At 39.3% G+C, this 25,941-nt stretch overlaps 1 long non-coding RNA gene across 1 annotated transcript; it reads left to right on the forward strand.

Annotated features, from left to right (window-relative positions):
* The first annotated feature begins 911 nt into the window (after window positions 1–911).
* Window positions 912–24,739, forward strand: LOC137147796 (uncharacterized). Its single transcript, XR_010918353.1, has 4 exons — window positions 912–1,036; window positions 14,886–14,958; window positions 20,997–21,074; window positions 24,534–24,739. It is a non-coding gene; the product is annotated as an uncharacterized lncRNA (long non-coding RNA).
* The last annotated feature ends 1,202 nt before the right edge of the window (window positions 24,740–25,941 follow it).

A 25,941-nucleotide genomic window follows, 5' to 3' on the forward strand; every position in this document is an offset into this window, starting at 1 on the left:
CAAGAGGGAGGAGAACCCTAGGAGGCCTTTCTTAATGCTACTATTGGTTTCTTGCAAATACTGCACTGGTGGTTGGCAAAATCTAAAAATGTATAGGCAAATTACAGAGACGGGTACAAGAACAATTTACAGCACACAAAGATTGTAAATTGTAAGGATTCAAGAGGGTTGCTCCCCGTGGGGGGAGGGAAATGCTGTTTTGAGTCTCTTGATGCACCACTGTTCCTCTCTGCACTTGAAGCTGAGTGTTGTATAGAGGATGCGCTGAATTTCTGGATTCTGTGTTAGAAGAGTTAGAGAATAGAGCAATTATGGTTCATCCATGAGTTTTACATTGCAATTATGGAACAGATTTTTAAGTGTTGTTGTGCACAGATGCATGCACATAACTGCAGACATCTACATTGTGTGCATATGGTAGTTCAGTGCCCAGTAGTCATGTGAACATATCTGGTATTTGTGGATGTAATTTAGATATCTACAGTCTTGTGTGTGCAATCACATACACCTAAATTTGAAAATGTAGTTTTGTTTGTGCATATTTTAATGCAATAATACATTATTATTACGAACACAGACTAATGATATTGGCATGAGGGGCTGAATCAATTAAATAATCTTCTTTTAATTGCAGTACTACTTGATTTTAAAATCAAAGACTCTTATTTTCAAATGTTCTTTCAATTGCATTTGGTGGATTAACAAGGACTAGCCTAGGAGTTTAAAAACTGAGTAATTTGATGAGATATAGTGCTTTGTATTATACCTTTCATCCAGGATCTCAAAGCACTTAATAGATAATTCTGTTGCAAAATACTATTAGATAAGTATTTTATAATTAATTATATAATGTGCCCTTTAACATCTTTGAAATGTTTTACATGCAATTTTCTATTTTACAGAGGGGTAGCAAGAGAGAGACAAATTAAATTTGTTGTTCAGGACTGCACGGCTACTCATTAGCAAGGCCTTTGGCTTCCAGGTCCTGTTCTCCAAGCACTGCACAACACATTACTTGAGAGTCCCAAAGAATATAGTAAGTAACCTGTTATCTTTGGAAATAGCTGAATTTAGGTCAGACTTTGGTGGTCCTCACTAATTTCAGGTGAAATAAACAAAAGCAAGAAGTTTTTCATGTTGTGACTTTTTAAAGGATGTTTGTTAACCCCTCTACTCCTTTAACTGAAAATTCCTTTGAAAAATAAGTCCTTCTGTTTTCCTTCCCCTGGCTGTGATTTTAAGACATATAATTAGATGTGCAGTTTGTTCCAAGTGGTCCACATGTTTCACTGTGGAAACTGAAAAGGGGTGGAGATGTGAAAATGGGGAGACACAAACCTGCCATCATTCAGTTCTTAGTTTGGACACTTTCCTGTTGGATGTGGGTGATTGTACAATGTCACTTTCTAAACTTAGGAAAATTAGTCAGGTTTTCAGCAGAAACGTTTTATTGCATCCAGTGCTGAACTTAGGCAATTTGCTCAAGCATCTCTAATTTGAAGACACTTCCTCCTTTGCTTTTTTTGTTTTTGGCATCTCATCAAGACATGATATGAGGTGACAAGATGAAGAAGCAAGTCCTTTGTGTAAAAGAACTGTTCCATTGTATTAAACGTCTATAAAATATTGAGGGAGAATAGTTTCACGTGCTACGGTGTAGTGATTTTTTTACAGCAAGCAGTGAATGTTTTGATGACAACATTTAGAATTCAGTTTGTGTTTTGCTGTGGCAACCATAGTCCCATTGTATTTTCATTCCTGTGGGTTTGTCACTCACACCTTAAAAGAACACGTAAGCTTTTTTGTTTGCTTTTAATTATTCAACCAATTAAGATGTGTAAAATGGGCTTGCCTCTATGCCTCAAATAGTTTTGCTAGTTTTGTTTCTGCTTTCTTTCAATTATTCTTGTAATTAAGATCCCTAAACCTATCACAGAGAGTGAAGAAAGTAAATAAAAGTGGCACCCAAGTATTTGGGTGCCTTAATAATGAATTGCTACAACACTTTCTGAAACAGCCACTACAAAGGAAATGATTAAGGTATTTGACATCCAGTGTGTAGTTTTGAAGAGAATACAAAGTTTTTAATACAATACTGTCATCTGGGATCACAATTGTAATCAGTCAGCAATGTAGCCATTTAATTATGAAAATCTGGCATAGCACTCATGGAAAGAACCTAAAAAATGCTAAACCTGTATAACACATCTAAGTGGAATGATCAATCAAGTCAAATGCTTCATTGTACCCTATAGCAAGCCAACATAAATTTAGGCTTTTAAATATTTTATTAGTGTTGATGTTCACTCTAGCTATATATCAGATCATAGGAGCAACAACTGAAATATTTGTTTCACTTGAAGAATGTAGGACTACGATATGTAATTTTCTCTGACACTTATTATAGTTACTATAAACAGTGCCCTCAAGTAAAGCTGTGCTTGAGATATGAAATGGTCTAAGATGAAATGTGCTAAAATGGTCTGGATGCTCTACTTAAAAAAAAAAAAAAAAAAAAAAAAAAAGAACAAACCATAGTATTGGAAACAAAGGGTAGGAATAAATGGTCAGTTTTCAGAATGGAGAGAAGTAAATAGTGGTTTCCCCTAGGGATCTGCGTTGGGACCAGCACTGTTCAACATATTCATAAATGATCTGGAAAAAGGGGTAAACAGTGAGATGGCAAAATTTGCAGATGATACAAAACTACTCAAGATAGTTAAGTCCAAAGCAGACTGCAAAGAGTTAAAAAGGGATCTTATAAAACCGGGTGACTGGGCAACAAAATGGCAGATGAAATTCAATGTTGATAAATGCAAAGTAATGCACATTGGAAAACATAATCCCAACTTTCATGTAAAATGATGGGGTCTAAACTAGTTGTTACCATTCAAGAAAGAGATCTTGGAGTCACCATGGATACTTTTCTGAAAGCATCCATTCAGTGTGCAGTGGCAGCCAAAAAAGCTAACAGAATGTTGGGATTCATTAGGAAAGGGATAGATAATAAGACAGAAAATATTGTATTGCCTCTTTCTAAATCCATGGTACGCCCACATCTTGAATACTGCGTGCAGATATGGTCTCCCCATCTCAAAAAAAGATATATTGGAATTGGAAAAGGTACCGAGAAGGACAACTAAAATGATAATGGGTATTGAAAAGCTTCCATATGAGGGAAGGTTAATAAGACTGGAATTTTCCAGCTTGGAAAAGAGACATCTAAGGGGGGATATGATAGAGGTCTATAAAATCATCACTGATGTGGAGGAAGTAAATAAGGAAGTGTTATTTATGCCTCCTTATAACACAGGAATTGGGGGTCATCAAATGAAATTAATAGGCAGCAGGTTTAAAACAAACATAAGGAAGTACTTCTTCACACAACGCACAGTTAACCTATGGAACTCCTTGCCAGTGGATGTTGTAAAGGCCAAGACTATAATGAGATTAAAAAACCCCCCAAAACTAAAGAAGTTCATGGAAGATAGGTCCATCAATTGCTACTCGTCAGGAGAAGCAGGGATTGCTGTTTGCCAGAGGCAGGGAGTGGGCGACGGGATGTTTACCTGTTTGTTCATTCCCTCTGAAGCACCTGGCATTGGCCGCTGTCAGAAGACAGGATATGGGGCTAGAAGGACCGTTGTTCAGACCCAGTATGGTTCATAAACACTGCATGTTTTATTCTCTCTCTACTATTTGGTATCTTTAAATACATTAATATAAAAATGGGAGTGTCATTGTAACTAACTGATACATACTGCATTTTTTTCAGAGTTCCAGGACACCTTGGAAGAACAATTGAGGGACAAAATCTTACTCTCATTTATTTTTTAGTTATTTGAGCTTGCTTTATAGGAGTTGCTTGTATAATTCTTACCAAATCAGTTATTTTAAAAGGATTCATGTTTGGGGTTATTTTTTTAACCTTATTTACTGAGCATTTACTGAGTTTTTAGCAGCTAATTTTGACTAACAAATTTGTGTGTTGCAATCTGGGTCAGTGCATGCATCTGTTAGCTATAAATTATTTATGTACTCAGTATTTTTGATGCATGCAATGAAGGGCCACTATAACAGCCGTTATATACATATTATGTCAGAAATACATGGTCTTTTGAAATCTTCTGGGATGTTGTTTAGGGGTTATTTCATGACCGTGGACTGTGAAGTTAAAGGATAGCTCTCTGCTCTCTAAAATGTTCACTTCTGAATTCAGTGTGTGTTAAATATTTCCAGAAACGAATGAAAACCAACTTTCAGCATTTTTAATACAAATATTTTATACTTTATTTAGTGGAAAATGAATAGATTTCAATAAAATGAATACCTAATTTATGCAGCATTTTAGGAGCCAAATTCACCACTCTGGTATAAGCAGATTCTTCCAATAACTTTTAGCAGAATTCAGCCCATTTACACCAGCAGTTAATTTGTACCAAAATATTCAAAGTGTTTGGTAAACATTAGCTAATTCATTTAATGTACAGTAAAGGTGTAAGCAGATGAATCTAGTGTTAACCAAGGTCTCGATTCTGTAATTGCATATTGGTTGAAACCTCTGCTTGCATGAGTCAAATGTAGGATCAGGACCTGAGATTGCCACCAGCCTAGTTTTGGGCTCCAGGGACATTCTCTATTAATCCAGAGCAATATTGTTATGGATCATAATATCATCACCCCGCTTTTAAAATCCTGTACAGTATAGTGCATTGCTCTATGACATTCTGCAATAGTGAATTCTATGAGATGGCTACTTGGTGCATGTGAAGAACTTTCATGCTATTTGTTTTGAATGTACCTGCCATTCACTTGATCCCTTGTTCTTAGATCTTCTTAATGAGATATAATAAAAAGAAATATCTGGTCATCTGTTGCATATAATGTTAAAGGAGGGCTCCATTTTTACATTTAAACAGTCTCCGAGCACATTTGTGCCTTTTTGATTAAACCGTGCCCACTCCTCGTCGACTCTTCTCTGTCTTAATATAGGTAAATAAGCATTGAGAAATGTGCTTTTCCAATTAGCGTTTCTAACTCCGTGTTTGTAGAGTAATCAGTTGCCAGAAGTGTCATTTCTTTATCCACTCTACGGTGTCTCATAGAGAAGATTCCCAATTATAATTTGAGAGGGTGGAATTGGCTATTATCAGTGTTTACCTAGGCATGCTTTATGTCTCTCAACTTGTAATTGATTTTCATATCTTCTGTCTTGAGATCTGACACATTTCCACAGTATTATCCTTCCCAGTCTATCACCTGAGCAGCACTAAGATATGAAAACTGTCTGTTGTGCTTGGTGCTGGCAAAATAGCAGGACTCAAAGTAAAATCTTTATCTGTTTCTTGTGAAAAACGCCAGAGAGTTTTGGTGGATTATCTAGTATCCAGGTCTCACAAGAGCACACGGTCCCCATCCCCTTGCTTGATGACATGGCTACAGTTGGTGCCCTAATGTAGGATAAGAGGGCATTAAGTATTGAGAACCATCATCAAACTCAAAAAGTCTAATATTAAGTGCTTCAAATATGTATCAGAAGTCCATAGGTAACTTACTAAGCAGAAATTCGGATTGTATGAAGATCTCTTATCAGAAAGACCACACTAATGACTAGTATCTAATAATTGGGGACAGTTGTTGGGCATCAATGACTTTATTTGTATTTTGATAGCCCCTGGAGGCCCCAACCAAAATTAGTGTCCCATTAAAGTGAGGCACTGCACAAAAATATAGCAAGAGACAGTCCTTGTCCTGCAGAGCTTAGTGTAAGTAGATAAAGGGCGGGTAGGAGAAGTAACTTGTCCAAGGTTATGCAGTAACAGAACCCAGATCTGCTTCCTCTCAGTCTAGTACCCTATCCATTAGACCATGCTGCCTTTCCATAATGTTTCCCAACTTCATCGCTTTGACTCCTCTGAATATTTTTTCGGAGGTGTAGCCACTTCTTTTCACTTCCATTTCCTGAGGAATTTTCCCTTCCTTATGGATAAACTCATCTCCTTTCTACTGGTGGTGCTTGTGTGGCTAAATAACTTTCATTTAAGCCGTCTAACCTAGTTATTTTCTATTTAAATATTCTTCATGTTTGGGGGAGCAGTGTCACTTCAATTTAATTTGAAGCCTTTATTTTCTGTATTCTAAAGATTGCATTTTTCAGTTGCTTTCACAGTTCATTATTTGTAATTGGAGCAGTATGACATTTTTGGGAAAAAACCTGAAAGCAGGTTGTGGGATTTAATTACTGATCCAAAACTCAGGTCAGATTTTCAGATGTTTGCAAACCTATTGGTGAACATGGGCAGAGTTTTGAGCAAATCTGGGCACACTTGTGATTTTAAGTAGAAACTAAGGAAACCCTTGTGGTCACTTTTCTCTAGCATCTTTTTCATATTGTCCCCTGACTCTTGTTCTATGTCCCTTGGGAACCAGTTAATTGCTTCCTTTTCATCAAATCTTTCCTTAAACACATATTAATCTGATCATCTATTCCCCTCCCCCCACAATGGAATGTATTTAAACTTTAAAAAGAGAGAGAGAGAAATCTGTATAATTTTTTGACTATTGTACTTGGTGCATTGTCCTAGCACTGTATTACCTAACTTAAGTTTCGATCATGCAAGCACTTACATACTTGCTTAACTTCAGGCATTATGAGTTTTCCTGTTGACTTCAAGTGTTTGCGGAATCTGGGTCATCCTGTGCTAATGGCCTGCAAGCCTCTGATTTGTAGAGCACTGAGCACACATGGGCAGCAAACAATAAACAAAAGTAAACTTGCTTGTGGCCCCAGTCTAATACAGTTTGTGGAGGCTTTCAGCAATGACTAGCCATTGTCTTATTTGCTGAATGTTAGCAGTGTGCACAGAGCGGTACACAGTGTGGAGACCTTGTTCATCCCCAAAGGAGCCTACCATCTGAAAAGAGTACAAAGGGCAGAGGTTTTGAAAATCAGTCATTACTGAGGAGCGGGACAGTATGGTGGAGTTGGTGATGATGGGACTGTACTTAAGGTTGTTTCTAATGATAATATGTCACCAGAAGAACATAACGATATATTTATTAGTTATGCATTGGACTGGGTATTTCTGTGAACAAGTCTGCATGTCACTAACTGCAGGTATCAGTGGGCCTGTGATCTGATGTCCTTAATCTAGATGGTTTACTTTGACTCTTCAGTTTGTGCTTGAATATGAATTTCTTTTTTGTGTCAGTGTGTGTCCAATAACTCATCAAGCTGATGTAATGTGTTTTGACATGTGTCACTGCAATGCCTCTCAGCCAGTGACCACAGTCCAGGGCCATTTTGTTTTAGTAAGGAAGAAATAGAAATTTACTGTTGAAACAATGAGCTTTTCCTGCTCCCCAGGGGTGGCCAGCATTGGGCTGCAGGCAGACTGGTCTCTGTACTGAGGGATAGTCGTGCTCTGAATGCTCTAAAATTCGAATGTATGTGGGTCATGTAGCTGACGTTAAGGCCACTGAGGCTGGGTGTGGAAGGTAAGGAAAAAATATTGTTTTCTTTTTATGGCTTATTCGCCAAAATTTGAAGTATCAAGAGCTTGTAGGAATGTGGGGATAAATAGTGAGTATAATATCCAGCAGGGCCCGCTACCCTCATCACTTTTCAAAGTGGGAGGCAAGAGACTAGAGCTAGACAAGACAAGATGCCACCAGACTAGCCTTATGCTCTCTGCAGAAGGTGGGCCATTCCCTTCCCTCCCTTCCAAGTCATCGCATGGCTGGCCTGGAATTGGATCACTCGGTGTGTGGCCGGGGCAGGCACCACTGTGCTATCCAGTCCACAGGGCCAATGCTGGGTATGCAGGGCCAGGTAGCTGAGCAATAAATGGCCAGGAGGAATGAATCCCTCTTCACATGGCCCAGAGCGAATGCTCCCCCCTAGTTTTTTTACTTGTTCCAGTAGTGGGGGGAGCTCTTAGCTCTGGGGGAGAGAGTGGCGGGGATGTGTGTGTGTGGAGGGGGGCAAGCAGAGAGGAGGGGCTGCACATGTGGCAAGGAGGCTGGAGGGGGTGTGAAAGAAAGGGGAGGTGTTTTTTGAGCCTGGCAGTTTTTCAGACTGGTGGGGGGTGGTTCCTTGGGTGGAGCAGCATTTGGGGACACAGCACAGCAGGGGTAGCACTGGGTGACAGGTCTTTTGGAACTGTACAGTGGCCAGAGTGCGGGCGAGGGCAGCAGTTTGGGGGCATGCTGGAAAGGGGCGAGGGTTTTAGGGGTATGGTAGCAGTACTGCGGAGGTTGGCTGGGCTTGGTGGGAGGAGCAGTGTGTTTTGGGGAGCACTCTGCTGGGAGGGTGCCTGGCGTTTGCCAGTACTGGGGGCAGGACAAGCATGTGAGATGGGGGAGGGGTCTTGCACAGATTCCTGCCCTCGCACAGACCCCTGCCCTGCTGTGCTGGAGGGGCTGCTGCAGCAGCACACAAGCCAGAGCAGCACCACCGCAGGAAGGTGTGTGAGCATTTGGCAGCAGCTCAGGACAGTGGGAGCCAGCCAGGTCCTTCTGCTGTGATATGGAGCCTTCTCTCTCTCCCCCAGCTCACCTCCTCTTGGGTGGCTATCTGCACCCCTCCTTCCTCCTGTCTGACCTTCTTGCGTCTCTCCCAAGCTCACTGGGGGTCTGTTTAATGCACCTTTGTCTCCTACCAATGTTTAGGTCTGTTTGGTAACTTCCCACTGTCCCCTTCTCAGCCAGGGAAGGAGGAACAGGCTGAGGCATCTAAGGGCAGCCAGCTCCTGTCCCACACGCACCCAGTCACCTACAGACTGGTGCACAGGAGCTCACGCTGGCCTGGGAGGGAGCGAGATGAGGGACTGTCAGTCAGCCAGGGATTCATGGCGCACGGCAGCGAGTGTGGGGGCCTGGGATGGAGCAGGGATGGAGTGTGGGTGGGGCTTGGGGGGCGGAAGAGGCAGGAAGAGGAGCTAACCTTCCCTAGGGGTAGCTTCACCAGCTGCCCATGATGGCCATACTCAAAGAATTCTACAGAAACTATACTAGGTTCATATCACGTTTATCAGCATGTTTTATAATTCTGTTTTGTACTATCTTTTCGTTCAATTTACCTGGTAACTAAATAAAACGTATAGGTTTGAATTCTCAAGATCAATCCCAGCAGCACCTTTTTGTAGAGATCTGTGTGTATTTGCTCTCCTCTAGCCTTCCGATATAGTAATTAGTGTTAATATGTATGTATTTTTGTTAGCATTTTAACCAGCATTGTTTTAAGCTTTTCAGAACTCTTGAATATACATCTGCCCTTTAATCTGTCAGTTTCTTCTAGTACTATCTATTCTGATACCTCCGTATCTGAAAGTGCTTCATCTTTATTATTTGCAGACAACAGGTCCAGGGTAGATGTCTCCCCAATAACTTAGCTTCTCAGCAATGTCCTTGTCTTTGATGGTTCCTTTTACTCTCTAATAGTTTAGCATACCCAGGTTTCTATGGGGCTTCCTGCTTATGTTATGCTTAGAGAATTCATTTTAAGTCTTTGACTATCTACTCTTGAACATCCATTTTAGCACTCCTAATTTTCTTCTTATATTTTAACTGTTGGTTTCACTGGTATTGGATTTCCATCTTCTGAAGTAATCTCTTTGGAATGAATGACCTCTTGAGCTTTGCCATTCAATCTCACAGGTCTTCTTTTTCTCTAGCTTTCCTTGGATATGTATAGTGAATGGTAGATTTGTATAGGAAACAGCAAAACTTAAGAAGGACTGTGAGGTTTTTAAAAAAAAACCTGACAAATTAACTGTTTATTTTTAACAAGCTCTCTAGCCTCAAGAGGTTTTCTTAAAGTTCCTTATTGCTACTTTGAAATATCCCATTGCCCTCTCTGATTCTGTGTTCAGCTGAGTAGTTCACTCAGATACTCCCTTGAGAGGTTGTGCCTTGTTCTTTGTTAAGATTTTGGGATGTGGGAGAATTTTAACAGGAATGGGAGACTATATGGATCTCGGTATTGAATTCATTTATCAAAAAATAAGGATTTCATTAAGTTCACCAAGGACCTGTTTAGAAATGATGCTTCTCACTTTAAAATATGCAGCTTCTGCCTCCAGGTTGTCTCTGGAGGCTTTTGTTCTCGTGCCCAGAAGCATCATTGCTATAGCAAATCTTAAGATCCTTGGTGCAGTCAAAGTTCAATCATTATTATTTCAGAAGACTGAACACATAGACTGAGCTTCTTGGTAATCTGATTGTTTCTAATAAATCTCTTTCAGCAAATTCTCCTATATCCCCAGGCTGTCTCTCTAGAAGGATCCTGTGACAATTGCACCATTGCTGTAGTGTGTGTGGTGTGTGGCATATATTAAAAAGTAGCAAAATAAAATGAGCCCCATGTGTGCCTGTGAGAAGCAGAGGGAGGGTGGCTTTTTTGCACGGGGGGGGGGGGGGGGGGGACACTGAACTGTCTCTGATCAGCAGTTCTCTGCAGTTGCATTTAAAACTTGATCAAAGCCATATACAGGTCTTAAGCATGTTTCATTGACAGAAAAAGCATTTTGATCCAAAATGATAGACCAGAGCCAGCAGGTTAATTAAAACAAATAAAAGCAAGCAAACCAGAAATTTAATATGATGATTAGAGTTGGGAAAATGTCTGATCCTGCAACACTATGCCCATTAGTGAGGATTTGCTGGATAAAGCCCTTGGATTTAAAGTTCCTTGGGGCTGGGATTGCGTTGTGCAGGACTGACCATGCTATTGACACTTATTAATTAGACTGCTATTGGTCAAGCTAATACAGTATCTTAATTTCTGCAGAGGAAATAAGTTTTTTGAAAAGCTGGTTATTGTCTTTTATGAGTAAACAGTGTGTCAGGAATGTCATGGAGAAGCGTCATTTTCATCTCTGCATCTTCACTGTGCTGGGAGCCGAGAATAAAACTAGCACTAGCAAGACACTAATGAAAATTAAATCCAGATCTAATGAGGAGCCAGCAGAGGAGTGTCTTTATATAACTATGGCCTCATAAAAATGAACTTCCCCAAGATAATTCCTTTTAATTTTGTATTATGCAGTGCCTCACAGCTCTGTATGAACATTAATACACTCTCCACCACTGTAAGGTGGGCATGAATCATCCCCGTTTTACAAACAGCCAAGCTGAAGGCAGAGAGATTGTCATTTGCCAAAGGTCATATAGCAAGCCTGTGGCAAAACCAGGCAAGTAGCTATCTCTCTTCTCCGAGCTCAGGTCATGCTTCCTCATACGGTTAAAAGTGGAAAAAAAAACTTTCATGTGAATCTCAGTAAATTAAAACCAGGGAGAGGGTTTTTTGTATCACTTTAGTCTAGAGGAGTGTTTAGTTCTAACATTTTCTGAGCTACTTACTTCTTCTGGAATATCAAGTGCATTTCTTGACCTACTTGACCTTCTTTCAACCCAGTTGGAACAAATGGGAAAATCTTTTTGTTGCTGGAAATGAAAAATCTACATATGAATGGAAAGAAAATGCACATGATTATGTCTGTCATCCAGAATTTGGCATTTCAAACATAGCTCTTTTCCTGGCCCAAATGCGTACGAATGAGACTAACTGAATTTTGCATAGTTCTGTCATTGTGTCTCTGTCTTCCTATGATTTTTCATCCATGTTTCCTGCATTTTCTTAGCTTCTATTTTAGCTCTTTTCATCATTTCAGCGCTTAAAACAAACTGTCTAGGACCAGATTTTCAAAGCTCACTCGTATACTTATAAATTGAATTGTACAGGTTTAAGTAGAGTGTGCAGAAAAATGGGACTGTAAGAGAGATTTTCATACCCTTCATATATATACTTTACATTTGATAACTTTGCAGTCTTCTACTACTGATAATTTGTGTGGTCTGTCACTGTAAATTTCTTAGGATTTTTTTATTTAAACAGCATTTTTTTTCCATACCTCCACCTCCTTCCATTTTAGCCCTTTAGCAATCCCGGTTTCTTACAAGTTAAGTTGGGTCTTTGTGCCCAATTTAATTTCTGCTTCTGCTAGTAAATGTTTTAAATAAAATTTGACTAACTCTACAAGAAACCTCTGGGGGAATACATTTTTATGAGAATGAGATATTCTTTCCCCCTTGAGTGTTAAATGCTTATGATTATTTCCTTCGGATGTTACTGTGGTCTGTTCCTTTTTTGATTTATACTGTAAAATACACTCAAAAGTATGGGGTTTACAGAGGGAGAAACTTCCACATTACCAGTTGCATTACCACTGTTTTGCCTGTAATTTTCAGTGTTGCCATAAACATGCCCAGCTTATTGGCAGTTCAAAGTTCAAACACTGGTGCTGGTCTGAAAAAGATGGAAAGCTAAAAGACCATGTGGGTTATTAATATGCAAGTGAACACACCAAACAGCACGTTGCTTCAGAATTCTTAGATCTACCTGTAGCACTGCCATAATGAGAAACTTTCAAGCTATTTTATTTATTTAAGCTTTTATTGCATCTGTCTCACTCTCTAAGACCAATTATTAAACGTTAACACTATGCAATAAATACATTTCAAGCAAATCTTAAAAAACAAAGTTCCCAGAGAAATTCTTGAGGTATAGAATATTTTTTTTACCATGTTCATTTGAACGTTTCTTAGGATACTTCATGACAACTTCCCAACCTCAGCCCATATACCAATTCCTCTTTGCCACCCACCCAAGGAAAAGTCTAGAGAACAGGTTCATCTCTCTGGTCCTAAAAGTAATCAAACTTGAGTTTTGATCATTCAAGGTAGGAAGTGAAGTCCAGAGTTCTGGAGCCCTTCTGCAGCTACTGTTCTATCATATGAGGAGAAGGGGTTTCTTGGGTACACAGGACTGAAACCATTTTGAACTCTCTACATAAACATTTTTTAAACATCACCTAGAAATCTATTGGCCAATCAGCAGCCAACAAAATCTGTGAAGCATCAGAGTCGTGTACTCCTGATGAGATGCCACTTTGGGGATGTGCATCTGAACCAGTTTGAGCTTCTGAATGATTTTAAGGAGCAGTCTCATCTAGAGTCCAATCTAGATATCACAGTGCATTATTATAAATATCTTGCACATCACACTGGTCCATAACATTATGCAATATTGCACAATCCACCGCTGAAAAAATAAATTTATTACTGTTTCAAAGTGATGGGAAAAACGCAAGTGTCCATAGTGCTGTTTGCCAATTACTTGAATTACTGTCGCTAGGATATGTCAGACTATTTGTAGTGTGAACCCCAGGAGAAACTATTCATCTTCCTCAGACTGGTATTTGATTATAATTGTGCGTGTGCATGTGTATATAGAAACCCTATTAGTTTGCAAGTGTAATTGGATCAGCAAAGCTTGATGATGCCAACAATTTCCTGGGGATTCCACTACAACAATCTAATTAAAGGGGTGGAGATTTTGAGGATTTGGAAAGAAAACATTGGAATGTACAGTGCAGAGGAATGACAAGTTATTGAACATGTTATTGCAAATAGCTGGACTTTGGTGTGTTGCTTATTACAGCACATCTGCTATTGCATACCCATTCATATGGGACTCTGTGTCATTCCAGTTAAGCATAATTAAAAAGAAGACTTGGGGCGTAGCTACATATTGGTTAATTGGGCAGTGACAGAATGGTGACAGAATAGACTTTCCCAAAGTATGTGCCTTTTTTGTTGTTTTTTTTAAAGACGCTGATGGGAATTTCTGTTTAAATTAGCATGTTGCACTTGAGGGGGGAAAAACATTGCTGGAAAGGCTGGAAACTGATAACTGTGTGGTCTAAGTGTAGGCAGCAATAGGCATCTGATCAGTGACCTTGTCTTGAGAGTTCACATCTCAGCAAGGAGCAATTTGGATTGAGCCTGACGGTGCTGAGGCTAACATGGCTTTGCGTTACATCTGTACTTACAATTTGCGTTACATACAATGTAATACTTTGTAATGTAATGTAATACATACATACTTTGTGTTACATCTGTACGTACAATTTGACAGTTGCAGTTTTGGTTGAACCACTCACTTTAGATGGAGGTTGAAAAAGAAACAAAATTTTGAGGGCAAAGGACACCCAAATAAATTAAAAGATTGTTTAAATTTAACCAGCATTTTGAAAAGCTGCCTCATTAGGATGACTCTCTTTCTCAAAGGGAAAACGGAACATTGCGTGGGGCTCACCTGAGTCTCCCACCTGCCTCCTGCACAGGGCTTGCCTGAGCCCCCACCCTCATCTGGGCAGAGTTGACTTGAGACTTCCCACTCCTCGTGTGGAGCTGGCCCAAACTGTTCACCCAAATCCCCTCCTCCCCTGCACGGAACTGGCCCAAGTTGCTTGCTCTCCTTGTCCCTGCCCACATGGGGTTGGCTTGAGCCAGTTGGCCATCATTGATCATCAAGTCCCACCATGTGGGGTGGGCGTTGGCATTCCCGCCCCCTCCAAGCCCCACTAGGGGTGCATGCCCCACTTTTTTGGCAAAACTGGGCATTTATCCTGTTTGCTCTTGCCAACTGATCAGTTGACAAGCACAAATGGGACAAACACCTGGTTTTGCAAAAAAGTGGGGACATCCAGGACAGGGTTTAAAAAGGGGACTGTCCCAGCCAAAACAGGACGTACGGTCACCTATGCCTCATAGCTCTTCTTGGATTATAAATACTTGATGGGGAAAGAAGGTTTTCTAAACCAGGATGAGAGAACTAGCACTGAAACAGTTATCTACATTGAGAGCTACTGTGTAATACCTGGCAAATTTAAACATTTTTTTAAACATAGCCTATGTTACTGAAGTACATCAACTTTTTTTTTGGTAAAATGGGACATATCCTTTTTTTGAATTTATAAATCAGGTCATGTGTCTTTGGTGTGTGCTTGTTTGCAACTCCTTTCATTGTGTTCCTTTTCCAGCAATATGATGGAGACCTTCCCAAAGGCTGTCGGAAAGCCCTTCCATATGTCCAAGGAGGAGAAGAAAGAAAAGGTATGGAAAAAAGAGGCTAAATGAGAAAAGATACTTAAATCAGGAAACCATCAATAACAGCTGTAAAATATAGTTTGCATGATAATTTAGTAGTGGTAGAAAAGAAAATCTGTATTATTTATGTATCTACTATAATCTGTCATTTGTACTTAAGGAAGAGAACAAGATAGGACCTAATAAATTAAAGAAAAAAAGTGAGTCTATAAAGTGAGTGACAGAAATGTTTGTTGCTTCAAATCATTCCTATGATGTTCCTCCACTTTTCGGGAAGGAGTTTTAGGGTTAGGGTATTAATGTTGCTGTATTGCCCCACTCTATAAGGGTCAAAGGATATCTTTTTTTCCTCTGTCAAAACTTGAAAATCCATTTCAGTTTAAAACCAATCAAAGAACCAGAAGACTCCGATTTTATCCCTGTCTACCAAGAACCAAGGAAAAGAAGGGGGAGGGGGAAGGCCAAGGACAGAAGAATCTGAGAGGATTGAAGTGTTTGTGAAAGTTTCTCTGATATTTCCCATCAGCTTTTCTTTAAACTCTATGTGCACTGGAGACTAAGACAGGAGAATGAATTTCAGTCAATATGGCAGACAAAAGAAAATCTCTATAGCACGTAATAAGGCAGCTGTATAAAAGGCACCTAATGTACAGGCGCAGATGAATGGCAGCTGGAAATGCAAAAAGGATGTAAAGGAATAGTGGAATGCCGAAAAACAGAAGAATGAGAACCAACATACTGATTCGGGCCCATATGCCTATCACACTTCTCTGTCGCTTTGTAAATGACTTACCATGCTAGTAATGTGCTGACCCAATGCAACCAAATGAAGCTGTGTATGCTGAAAATATTTAAGCTGGTACGAAACGAGGCAGCCCTTCTGCTTTAGCAACACATGTTGCCCTACACCCATCACTACATTCCCACTGGGTGTGGTCCAATTCTAGATTGATCAGGACTCTGATATTCAAAGGCCTCCATGAGATTGGTTCAAGCCAGGCATAAAACCCGCACCAGCCTTTCCAAAGGTTTTGGACTGGTGCACAACATGGAAGTATCCAAATGTGAGCCATGTTAATTAGATTGGTATAGCAAGGCTGCTAATGCAAATGTCTTCATGGAGTCTTCACCTGTTCTCCCTTCCCTCGTTCTAGGAAACTCATCCTGGAGAAGACATAGAGTGCGTGGGAGAGTTGGTGTTACTTTCATTTTGGTTATAGTTCTTAGTACGCTATTTATTTGGGCCCAAATCCTTAAAGGTATTTAGGCTTCTAACTTCCATGGAAATCAATGGGAGTTACATGCTTAAATACCTTTGAGGATCTTGGCCTGGGTGCTTTTTTGCAATCTTTAGGCTTTTTTGGGGGGAAGCTGCTGAATGTCTGTCTGTCTGTCTGTCTGTCTGTCTGTCTCTCTCTCTCTCTCTCTCTCTCTCTCTCTCTCACACACACACACACACACACACACACACACACACACACACACACACTCTTGAACTAATTTTATTAAAAAGCAGGAATAACTATACCCAAATTATAACTTGCCGTGCATCTAGGAACACCATTACAGGGAGCTCAGATTCATTCCCAGTGCGTTAGCTTCTTTTTCAGCTACTTTACAAATATTGCTTCTTGCTACGTAGGTAGGTGAGTATAATCCCCATTTTGTGCAGGAAAAAATTGAATAACTCTTCCAAGGCCACAGAGGGAATCACTGTTGAGACCCAGATTATATAATTCCTGCTTCTCAGTTCTTTGCTCAAACCAGTAAACCATGTGTTATGTATGATAATCAGCTGAATTACTGGGAAAGTGATCCATGCTGAGAACATAGCCAAGGTTTAGGTTAAAAAAAATATATGTTGGGGGGGGGAAGAAGGAGTTTTCACGGTATAATGGAGATGAAGCCGTAGTTAAAATGTCCAATATTGGAGTGGATAGGATTGTTTATGAAAAGAAAAAGCACTTTGCCCCCCTGCGATGAAGACCGAAGAGAGAAAATATCTTTGAAATAACAGCAGGCTCCATCTCTAGGAAGAGACGATTCATACTGACAGAGGTTTGCTAATACCACTGTTAAGGAAAACCATGTGAATCTTTCAATACATTGCATCTTAATATCAGTACAAAATAAGAGGCTTTTCTACAAAGTTGCAGCTGAGGAACTTTTTGAAGAATATAAATTTAGTGGAAAATCCTTCTTGCTGTGACAGGCATAAGGTTCTGTGAAAATGTTTTCTATTCATTACATGCTGGCATTTGGGAGTACAGAGAAAACTGTAATACATTGCAGACAATGTAATATTTATGTGGCGTGATAAAGGCACTTATCCACAGGCCTTTTTTTCTATTGGCTTTTGAGATACTGATGGTCTAAAAACAGCAAAATGTGGTGTTTGTTGCAGTGGTTGATTCACAATAATCTGGCCAGCTCTAGCTCTTTGTTTAGATGATAATATAATTTTAGTATATTTTTTGCCATTGCGAAAGATTAATTTATTGCTAATTGAATGTGAGATTCATATCAGTACACAGCAGAATACAGTCCAAGATCTGTTGATTATTCTTCTACATGTAAGCAAATCTAAAGATTATTTTGGGTTTACAGAACCAAGTGTGGTTTGAGTCAAGGTCCTACTCATTTAAATGGCCTGAAAATTCTGGGTTTAAATAAATGGTTCCAGGTTTAGCCTTTTTCTGTTTGACTTATATGAGCAAACTGGGAGAGATTTTGGTTTTTCTGAAAGCCTGGATGTTCTTATACCTTTGTCCAATTTGATCCGAACCTCCACAGTTTTGTATGAGGAAGAACTACTTAGTTGTTCTAGCTTTGGACAATACCTCCATTCTACCACTATTATCTAATTTTCTATAGGCTGTTTTCACACCAGTCCCTGTATAAGTGTCACTTCCAAACTTGTACTGATCCTATTTTAAACTCATCCCACTTTTATTTTAGGTTTTAAAATTAGCATTATTTACTATTTGGATTATGGTAGCATCTAGCAGCCCCAACCAAAATCAGGGCCCCATTGGGCTAGAGGCTATTCAGATACATAGTAATAGACAGTCCCTGCCTGGTAGAGTTTTACAGTCTAAGTAGATGATAGAGAAAGAGGGTTGGAGACAACAATATTAGGGGTGGTCAAAAAAATTTTGAAAAACGTTTTCTGTTGTCCTATCATCCAAATGGAAATATTCTGTAGGAATGTGTCAACTTTGATGAAATTTCATTTAGAAAAACAACCCCATGTGAAATACTTAAATGTCAAAATAGATGTTTTAATTTTTCATTTTGAAATTTATTATACATTATAAAACATAATATAAAATAAAAATGTCAGAATTGAAATGAAATATTTTGATTGACCTAAAACCAACTTTTTTTCCAAAAATTTCGTATCCTGGGAAATATTTTGCATTTCAGCATTTTGTTCCAGTGTGGGATGAAAGGAAATCTTGAAATATCGTAATTCCCCATGGAATGGAAATTCTGAGTTACCAGCTGTATATTCAACATACAAGAGAAATGCACAGAATGATAGCCTGTGCACAGTTCCACAATTTTAGGTCCACAATTTTTTTTACATATATATGTGTGTATATATAACTTTTGCGTGGGCTTCTGCTTGACAGTGTATTATGTATATTAAATGTATTCTAGGGTAAAGATAGGAGAGAAAGGAAAATAAGAAAGGATTAGGTAAAAGATAAAACAAAGGAAGGGGGAGGTAAGCAGGGGTGTAATGAGGTGTACAAACTCCCCATGAGTCAGGAAAAGGTTCAAGCCAGGTATAAAACCCACACCGGTCTTCCCAAAGTTTTGGACTGGTGCACAACATGGAAGTATCCAAATGGCAAATCCAAATCCAAAGGCTGTGTGGGGCTAGAGGGAGGAGCTAAAAAGGGAAAGCCATGCTCAGTTGCTGCCTGGCGGGGTGGGAGAGAAGTCCTTGATCTCTCAAGTGGAAGAGAAGTCTGGCTGGATTAAGGAACAGGAAAAGATTGCTGCCTATCCAGGCCTCCCTAAGGGAAGCGATGAGTTTTACATTTCTTTGTGTTTATTTTGGAGTTTGGGTATCCTGGAAGGGGTGGAACTGTTGCATGACATAGCCATAGGGCTAAGTTGCCTCAGTGTGGAAGGTGTTGGAGGATGGATGGATCTCCTGAAGGCATGGCAGGAAACAGACAGAGCTCCTGCCCACACAGAACCATGTCAAAAGGGGGCATGCCGGGAGGGTACGCGGCCACAGGTAGATAGGGTAGGAGAGGATAAAGAAGGCCATTGAGGGCTGTAGACCATGAATTTTTAGCTAGGCTGGGCCTACTTATAAAATTAAGCTACCAAATATTAATAAGTTGCATATTGCAGAGTATGTGAAATGGTGGCTGGAGTCCCTTTTGAAAAGGGGTGGTTATTTCTCATTGCAACACACCCACGCTGTCTTTCCATTCTCAAAGTATGTCTGGTATTTCATTAAGATAACTGCTTATTAATTGCCTCTCTTGTCTGGACCATCTTTCCTAATGAACTTATCCTCTGGGAGTAACTCATCTATGCAGTAAACAGAAATGTGTTAAATGCAGGGCGTGCTAGACCTCCATGGATCCAGATCTCTCAAAATACCTTATGATCAAAGCCCATGGCTGGATGCCAGCCCAGGTTGCTCAACAACCCCAATACCTCTTTGTTTGAAGGGTGGAACACTGAAACTAAACATCAAATCTAGGCGGATAGCGCCTTTTAACTAAGTACAACACATGGGTCTCTCCCTCTTGTATTGTTTTCTGGAATTACTGTGTTTACTCATGTAAATTACCAAAATGCTTTGAAAAACATTGAATTTAAGAATATAAAAGAGAAGCAATGGAAATAAGCAAGGCAAGCAAGCTTCAAGAGTGAAGAATCACTTTGGACAAGAAACTGACAAGACATGCCATTTTGCCCAGCTATCTTCTGAGACCACGGATCCAAGCTCTCAGGGGAAGCAGCTAAGAAACCATCGCCACCTCTTGCCTGCTTTTGCAGCTAAAATATACTGGACTTTTGGTTTGGGGTCTCTTTTTATATGTTTATAAGTATAGTAATTAAAGCCTTTCTGTCATTATCGAACGAGAGTCGTGTCAATTCCTGAGCACACCAAGAGCAGATCCCAGTCTGTGAGTTAACAAGGCCAACTGGAACAAGGCTGAAGCAAAGAGACTGAGAAGAAAGGAGGAAGGAATGGGTGGCTGGAACAAGTAGTCAATTGATACAGGATAAAGAATATCTGATGACAACATCAACGTTCAAAGGCCCCTGCTTAACCTGATTCTTCTGGCTTTTGTGTCCGGCTGGCTCTACTCCAGAGTTTGGGGGTGGTTTCTTTCCCTGATCCCACATCAACATCAGAATTTTATGAATTAATTAAAAATGTTAATGCCATCAAGCACCAAACATGAAGATTAACTTTAAACCATAACTTTTGGTGTAAAGTCTCTTCAAAATGTCTCACTCTTGGTCTATTCACATCAAGATATGACCTCATATCTTGATGTATCACATATTAAACCTTTAAATGTGGATCGCCAGTTTTGCCAAAATAAATCCAACTTAACATATTAATTTAGTATGGTTGACGTGGGTTAAGTGCATATGAAAATAGGAAATTAAAGGCACTTGTTGAGAGCCAAGCAAAGTAAAATTATGCCCTGGGTTTTCCTCTATCCCCTGTACATGCAACTCTGCCAGACTTCTCAGCCCTGCCATTTGTGTTGTAGTGGTGCCAACCTATGTGGTTTGATGTTTGCTAGGAACTAAGTGGCACTAATAAATATAGGTTCATGTGAATCTCTTGAATTGAGGCCCAGGATTCTGGAGGTGAAAATGCATTAGCCCACTACCTCATTAAGATATCTTCTGATCTGGGTTTCTAACATTGTGTTAAATTCAGATAAGATTAAAAAAGGCAGGCAGTTGATGTCTTTTTATGGAAAGTGAATGAACACTTGCTCTTCTTCTGCAGCTCTTTAAATTTTGTCAATTGTTTGATATGCATTTTTCAGAGGGAGAAAGAATCTAAAGATAGGAAAGGAACAGGAGGAAATGTCAAAAAACAAACAAGCAAACAACAGAATGATAAAGTGAGTAGTGAATCTGTCTGCTTCAAAAGATTGTATTTTCCAATGTTATGACTTATAGGACAAACTCTGTGGGCAAAAAATGTATATTTTCCCCAGTGATCAGCTGAAGTGAGATCACACTAAGGTAAAATAGCTGCTGACTGATTCCCCTTCATTAATAAAGAGAACTTTTTCAAAGTGTTTTAGCTTTGACTGTCATTCAATTTAAAGAGACAAGATAGGTGAGGTAATAATTTGGACTATCTTCTGTTGGTAAAAGATACAAGCTTTGAAGGTAATGAATGAATGAAACAAAATCATCCTGGTTCAAAACTTTCAGAATAAAACCAAAAATAAGTGAACTTCTATTCTAGAAGCATGGAATCCTTCCTTTCCATTAACTTTTAAACCACCAAAGTCCAGCAACATTAACTAAAAGACTCATTGACTTCAGTGGGCTTTTGATCAGGTCCAGATTGAATTATTTGAATAGGTTTGTTATACAACTGATTTGTTTTAATCTGTATTCCTCATACAGGGTCAATCCTTGCTCAGAGTGAGTACTAAACCTTAATCTGCAAGTATTCCCACTGAAATCAATGGACTACTTAGGTGCTATTGTGTTGAATGTGACTAATCAAATTCAGTTGAGTACTGTGGCAGAAAGATGTATGTTAAAGGCATGGTAAAAGATTGCAGGAGCCCAAAAGGGTGATTGTTCATCCGAGTTTAATCAACACAGCACGTTCTGCTATCTTTATAGTGGAATATGCAATGTGAAATTCACTTCATGTGACTATTCCAAAATTTGAGCTAGAAATTCACTTTTCACAAGAATTTGTGCTAGTAAACCTCAAGTGCTCAAATATTCACGAAAACTGAACATATAAGGGACAAAAATGCTGTCCAATCATCATAACTTGCATCAATTTTAAATGAACATAGTTGGGAACTTTTCCCTGCTTTTTTCCCCTCAGCTTTAACATTTATACCAACTTCTAAAATGTTGTGATTTGGGTCATAGTCTTTGTACTACAGCAGCTTCATTGGCCTTCTGCTCAGAAATGTTTCTCCTCATGTTTCCATATTGAAGTTAAGCTCTCTGACCTTTTCTCTCTTACACACTAATAAATATAATTTGGGTGCAACAGGATAATATATTCAAAAATGTCAGCTGACTTTTTTGTAATAGAGTCACTATGAGCTGCTCGTTCCTATCTTCAAGGCTGCTTAGAAATTAGTAGTTGTAAAAGTCTGAACAATTAAATCATCAGAAAATGATGAAGCCACAAAAGGTGATGGCTTAAATCTACTAGGGCTATGTCTACACTGATGGCGGCGCATCAGATTGACTTATCTGGATCGACTGAGCGGTCAGTGAAGACCTGCTCAGTCGATCCTGAAATCGACATATTAAGACCACCTTCTCAAGTGGTGTAGCGCTGCATCGATGGGAACATGGTTCCCATCGGCGCAGTGCAGTGAAGATGGGGCGCAGAACAGAAGCACAGAAGTCAACGGGAGTTACACAAGTTTTTTGCATAGTTCGGGTAACTCCGGTCGACTGCAGCCGAATCTCTGAGGTAAGTGTAGACAAGCCCTTAGATACCAACCATGAACTCATTCTGATGTATGAAGTGAGAGAATTGGATGAGTAATGTAGAATGGTTATTAAGCCCTAAGGTTTTTCAAGTGAAGCTTAGACAGTTGCTTCTAGAAAAAATAAAACATAATTTTCTTAGGTCAAAGAATGCATAATAAACTTGGAGTGAAACAGTCATTTTAAGTTCCACCAGGCTGGTAGACTTCCAAAGATTCAGGAATTACATTTGGAATTTAGATGCTGTTAAGTTTCTTTTGAGAGTTCTGATTGGGAAAATAACTTATCCCTTATCTGAAATGTGTGATGTAAAGCACCCTTCTATTAAAACCCTGCATGCTATTGTAATAATATTTGTACAAAGTATGCCTTGTGAAAACTCATAACTTGCTGATCAGTAATATTCTGGTAAAATTCAACTTTATTATATATAAAGTTATGAACATAAGATGAAATCATGGCTGAAGTGTGTTTCCCAGATAAATCTGGGGAGTGGCTAAACCAGTTTCTCAAAGACAAAGGGCAAACTGATGCCCCAGCCATATGTCAACAAAACTGACAGTCCATCACTTGTCATGTGACCATTCTTTGGCAAGAAAGGGGCACAGAGACAAAGAGATCTGCATCTTAGCAAAGAAACAGCATAAGGTCTCCTTCCTCCATCAGACCCCATGTCTCTTGGTTCTCAGCTGGAAATGCTTTTCAAAGAGGGACTGACATTATAAAAAGGAAGGGCAAACACCCCAAGAGACCCTTCCTCTCTCTTCCTATCCATCTACTCTTTGCACCTGAGTAGACAAAGGAAGCAGCTGTTGGACTCTGGGAGAGGGGTCCTGACCTGAAAGTTTGGTCAGTAATGCTGTTGGAAGTATGTGTTGAGGAACTTTGTTCGAATCTAATATTGTTTAAGTTTAGCATTAGAAAGTGTTTTATCTTTTTGTCTTGTAACCATTTCTGACTGTATTGTCTACACTTATCTTCCTTTAAAATCTATCTCTTTGCAGTTTATAAACTTGTTTTATTGTGTTATCAAATCCAGTGTGTTTTAAGTTAAAGTGTCAGGATAACTCCATTTAGGATGGCAAATTGTGTGTATATTATTCCATTAAAGGAATAATGGACTTAATATATTTTGACTGTTCTGGAGAGAGCTGGGCAGTACAAGACAATTTGGGGGGGGAAATCCAGAATGAGGAGCGTGTTGGGGTCACCCTGTGGTAAAGCAGAGTGTAACCCAATTGTGGCTGGCAGATTGCAGTTACACAGAGACATTCAGGGTGCGGCTTGCTTGTCAGAAGGCCGTCAGTGGCCCGGATGGGAGCTACTACTGCAAGGCATTGTAAGGCACCCAAGGTTGCAGGCCAGGGATGACACAGCTCTTCGCTGGTCTGACTTGCCCCTCAGTATGTCATAGTATCATCTGACATGGGAAAGAATTTTTATCCACGGAGAGTTTTGCAGAGCAGTTGCCTCAATGATCACAAAGTACAGGGAATTAAAAACCTAATACAAAAAATATTCTCCAGAGAGCCGGGGAAGTGAATCCAAGTGAGTTATAAAAGCTTTTCCTTTTGATTGCTATACATTTTCAGTAACTGCCATATCCAATGCAAAATCCACTCTGTACTCAATTTACATCAAAGCATTTTAGTCTCAGACCACGAGAATCATAATTTTCTACAGAAAATAATGTTCCAACAACAAAAGGGGATATAAAGGGTAGAAGAACTAAGCTGGAAAATTAATATGAAATAACCCACTGTTGCTCTTGATTATGAAGTGGCAAAAACAATTCCTATACAAAAATATACAGCAAAAACATTTGAAGAAAAAGATGGGTAATAAACAACTTACTTACCTTCTCCCATGTCCTTTTTCAGGCTTGCTTCAAAACAGCTGGGAAATACAAGCCATATTGCATTCTTCTGTGAACTCTAGAAAGAAGTATTCTAAAAATACACCAGACAAATTCCTCATCTATTTCGTTATGAGCAGAGTGAAAAGAATGACCTCTCTTTGCAATCATTACAGAATGACTTCTTTCTTTTTCCAGCAGACAGTCAATCTTGTTAAAGATTAAAGAAATAACATCCCAAGTTTCCTATCACCAACTTCTAAAAAGCAAACTACTCTAAATTGTGGTTATTTTAGTGAAATTGTCTAAGAACCTGATTCTGCAAATGTGCACTGGAGTAACCTGATTTGTGAGTCGGACAGAAGGTATACACCTGCATGAGTGTTTGCAGAAGTCAAGTCTTAAACTAACATGTATACACAATGAGCTAAAATTTTGCTTAATGAACACCCTGTACAACCATGTTAGTCAGATGGAATGAGAGTCCTGTAGCACCTTAAAGACTAACAAATTTCTGCGGGCATAAGCTTTCGTGAGCTGCAACCCACTTCATCAGATGCATCTTCGTCAGTTGCCTCTGACAGAGTTGTTTTTGCTGTATACAGACTAACACGGCTACCCCTCTGGAACTTAGTCAGATGGGTTGCACAGGATTTAAGTTGGGGCAAAACATGGCTGAATGTTGTGCCAAAAGAAAACTTTCGAAGTGTCTCCAAGAGGAGGCAAAAATGCTCACTCTGAGCAACCTTGTCTTTGCTAATTGGATCTTGAGAATTGATAGCAGAGTGTTGCCTCTGCTCAATTAGGAAGTTAATCAAATCATGCCACATGACACTTCATCCTGCCTATGCCATATATTAATTTATCATTTGCCTCTTTAGCAATGGACATCATGGTAGAAGTAAAGTTACATGCACATTTAAATCGTGAAACCAGTTACACTTGTAATGTTATCATGCCCATGATTGGTTGGCTGAAGTTTATGAAGAAATAAACCATTCCTGTGCTGATGATTATACTTCTTAGGCCCAATGGCCTCTGCATTTAATTAGCACAAAGGAGTCATTAATTAGTTTGTAAACCCCTGCCAGTTCAACACTATTGTTTAATTAAGTTGCTCTTGACTAACTGCAGAACTATTAAGCAATGAGACACAATAGCAGGTGAATTATTACACTATAATTAAGCCCTGAAGTGTTGAAGTAACTTAGAATTAGATCTCAAATAGTTTTTTTTAAATTATTTTAAAAGATCAAGTTTAAAAGTCCATTAAAAACTTTCATAATCAAAAGTAATTAATTAAAGTAATTGATAATATCTTAGACCAAGAAAACCTAGCCAGGTTTGCGTCTGCTGAAGATTTGGCCCTTTAGCTTTGTAAAAAAGAGACAGAAAATTAATCAGAGGGAAAAAATTTTAAGGTTATTCTTGCT

This window comes from Emydura macquarii, unplaced genomic scaffold (assembly GCF_026122565.2).
Source record: "Emydura macquarii macquarii isolate MOO-44397 ecotype Brisbane River unplaced genomic scaffold, CSIRO-AGI_Emac_v2 contig_561, whole genome shotgun sequence".
Lineage (NCBI taxonomy): Eukaryota > Metazoa > Chordata > Testudines > Chelidae > Emydura > Emydura macquarii.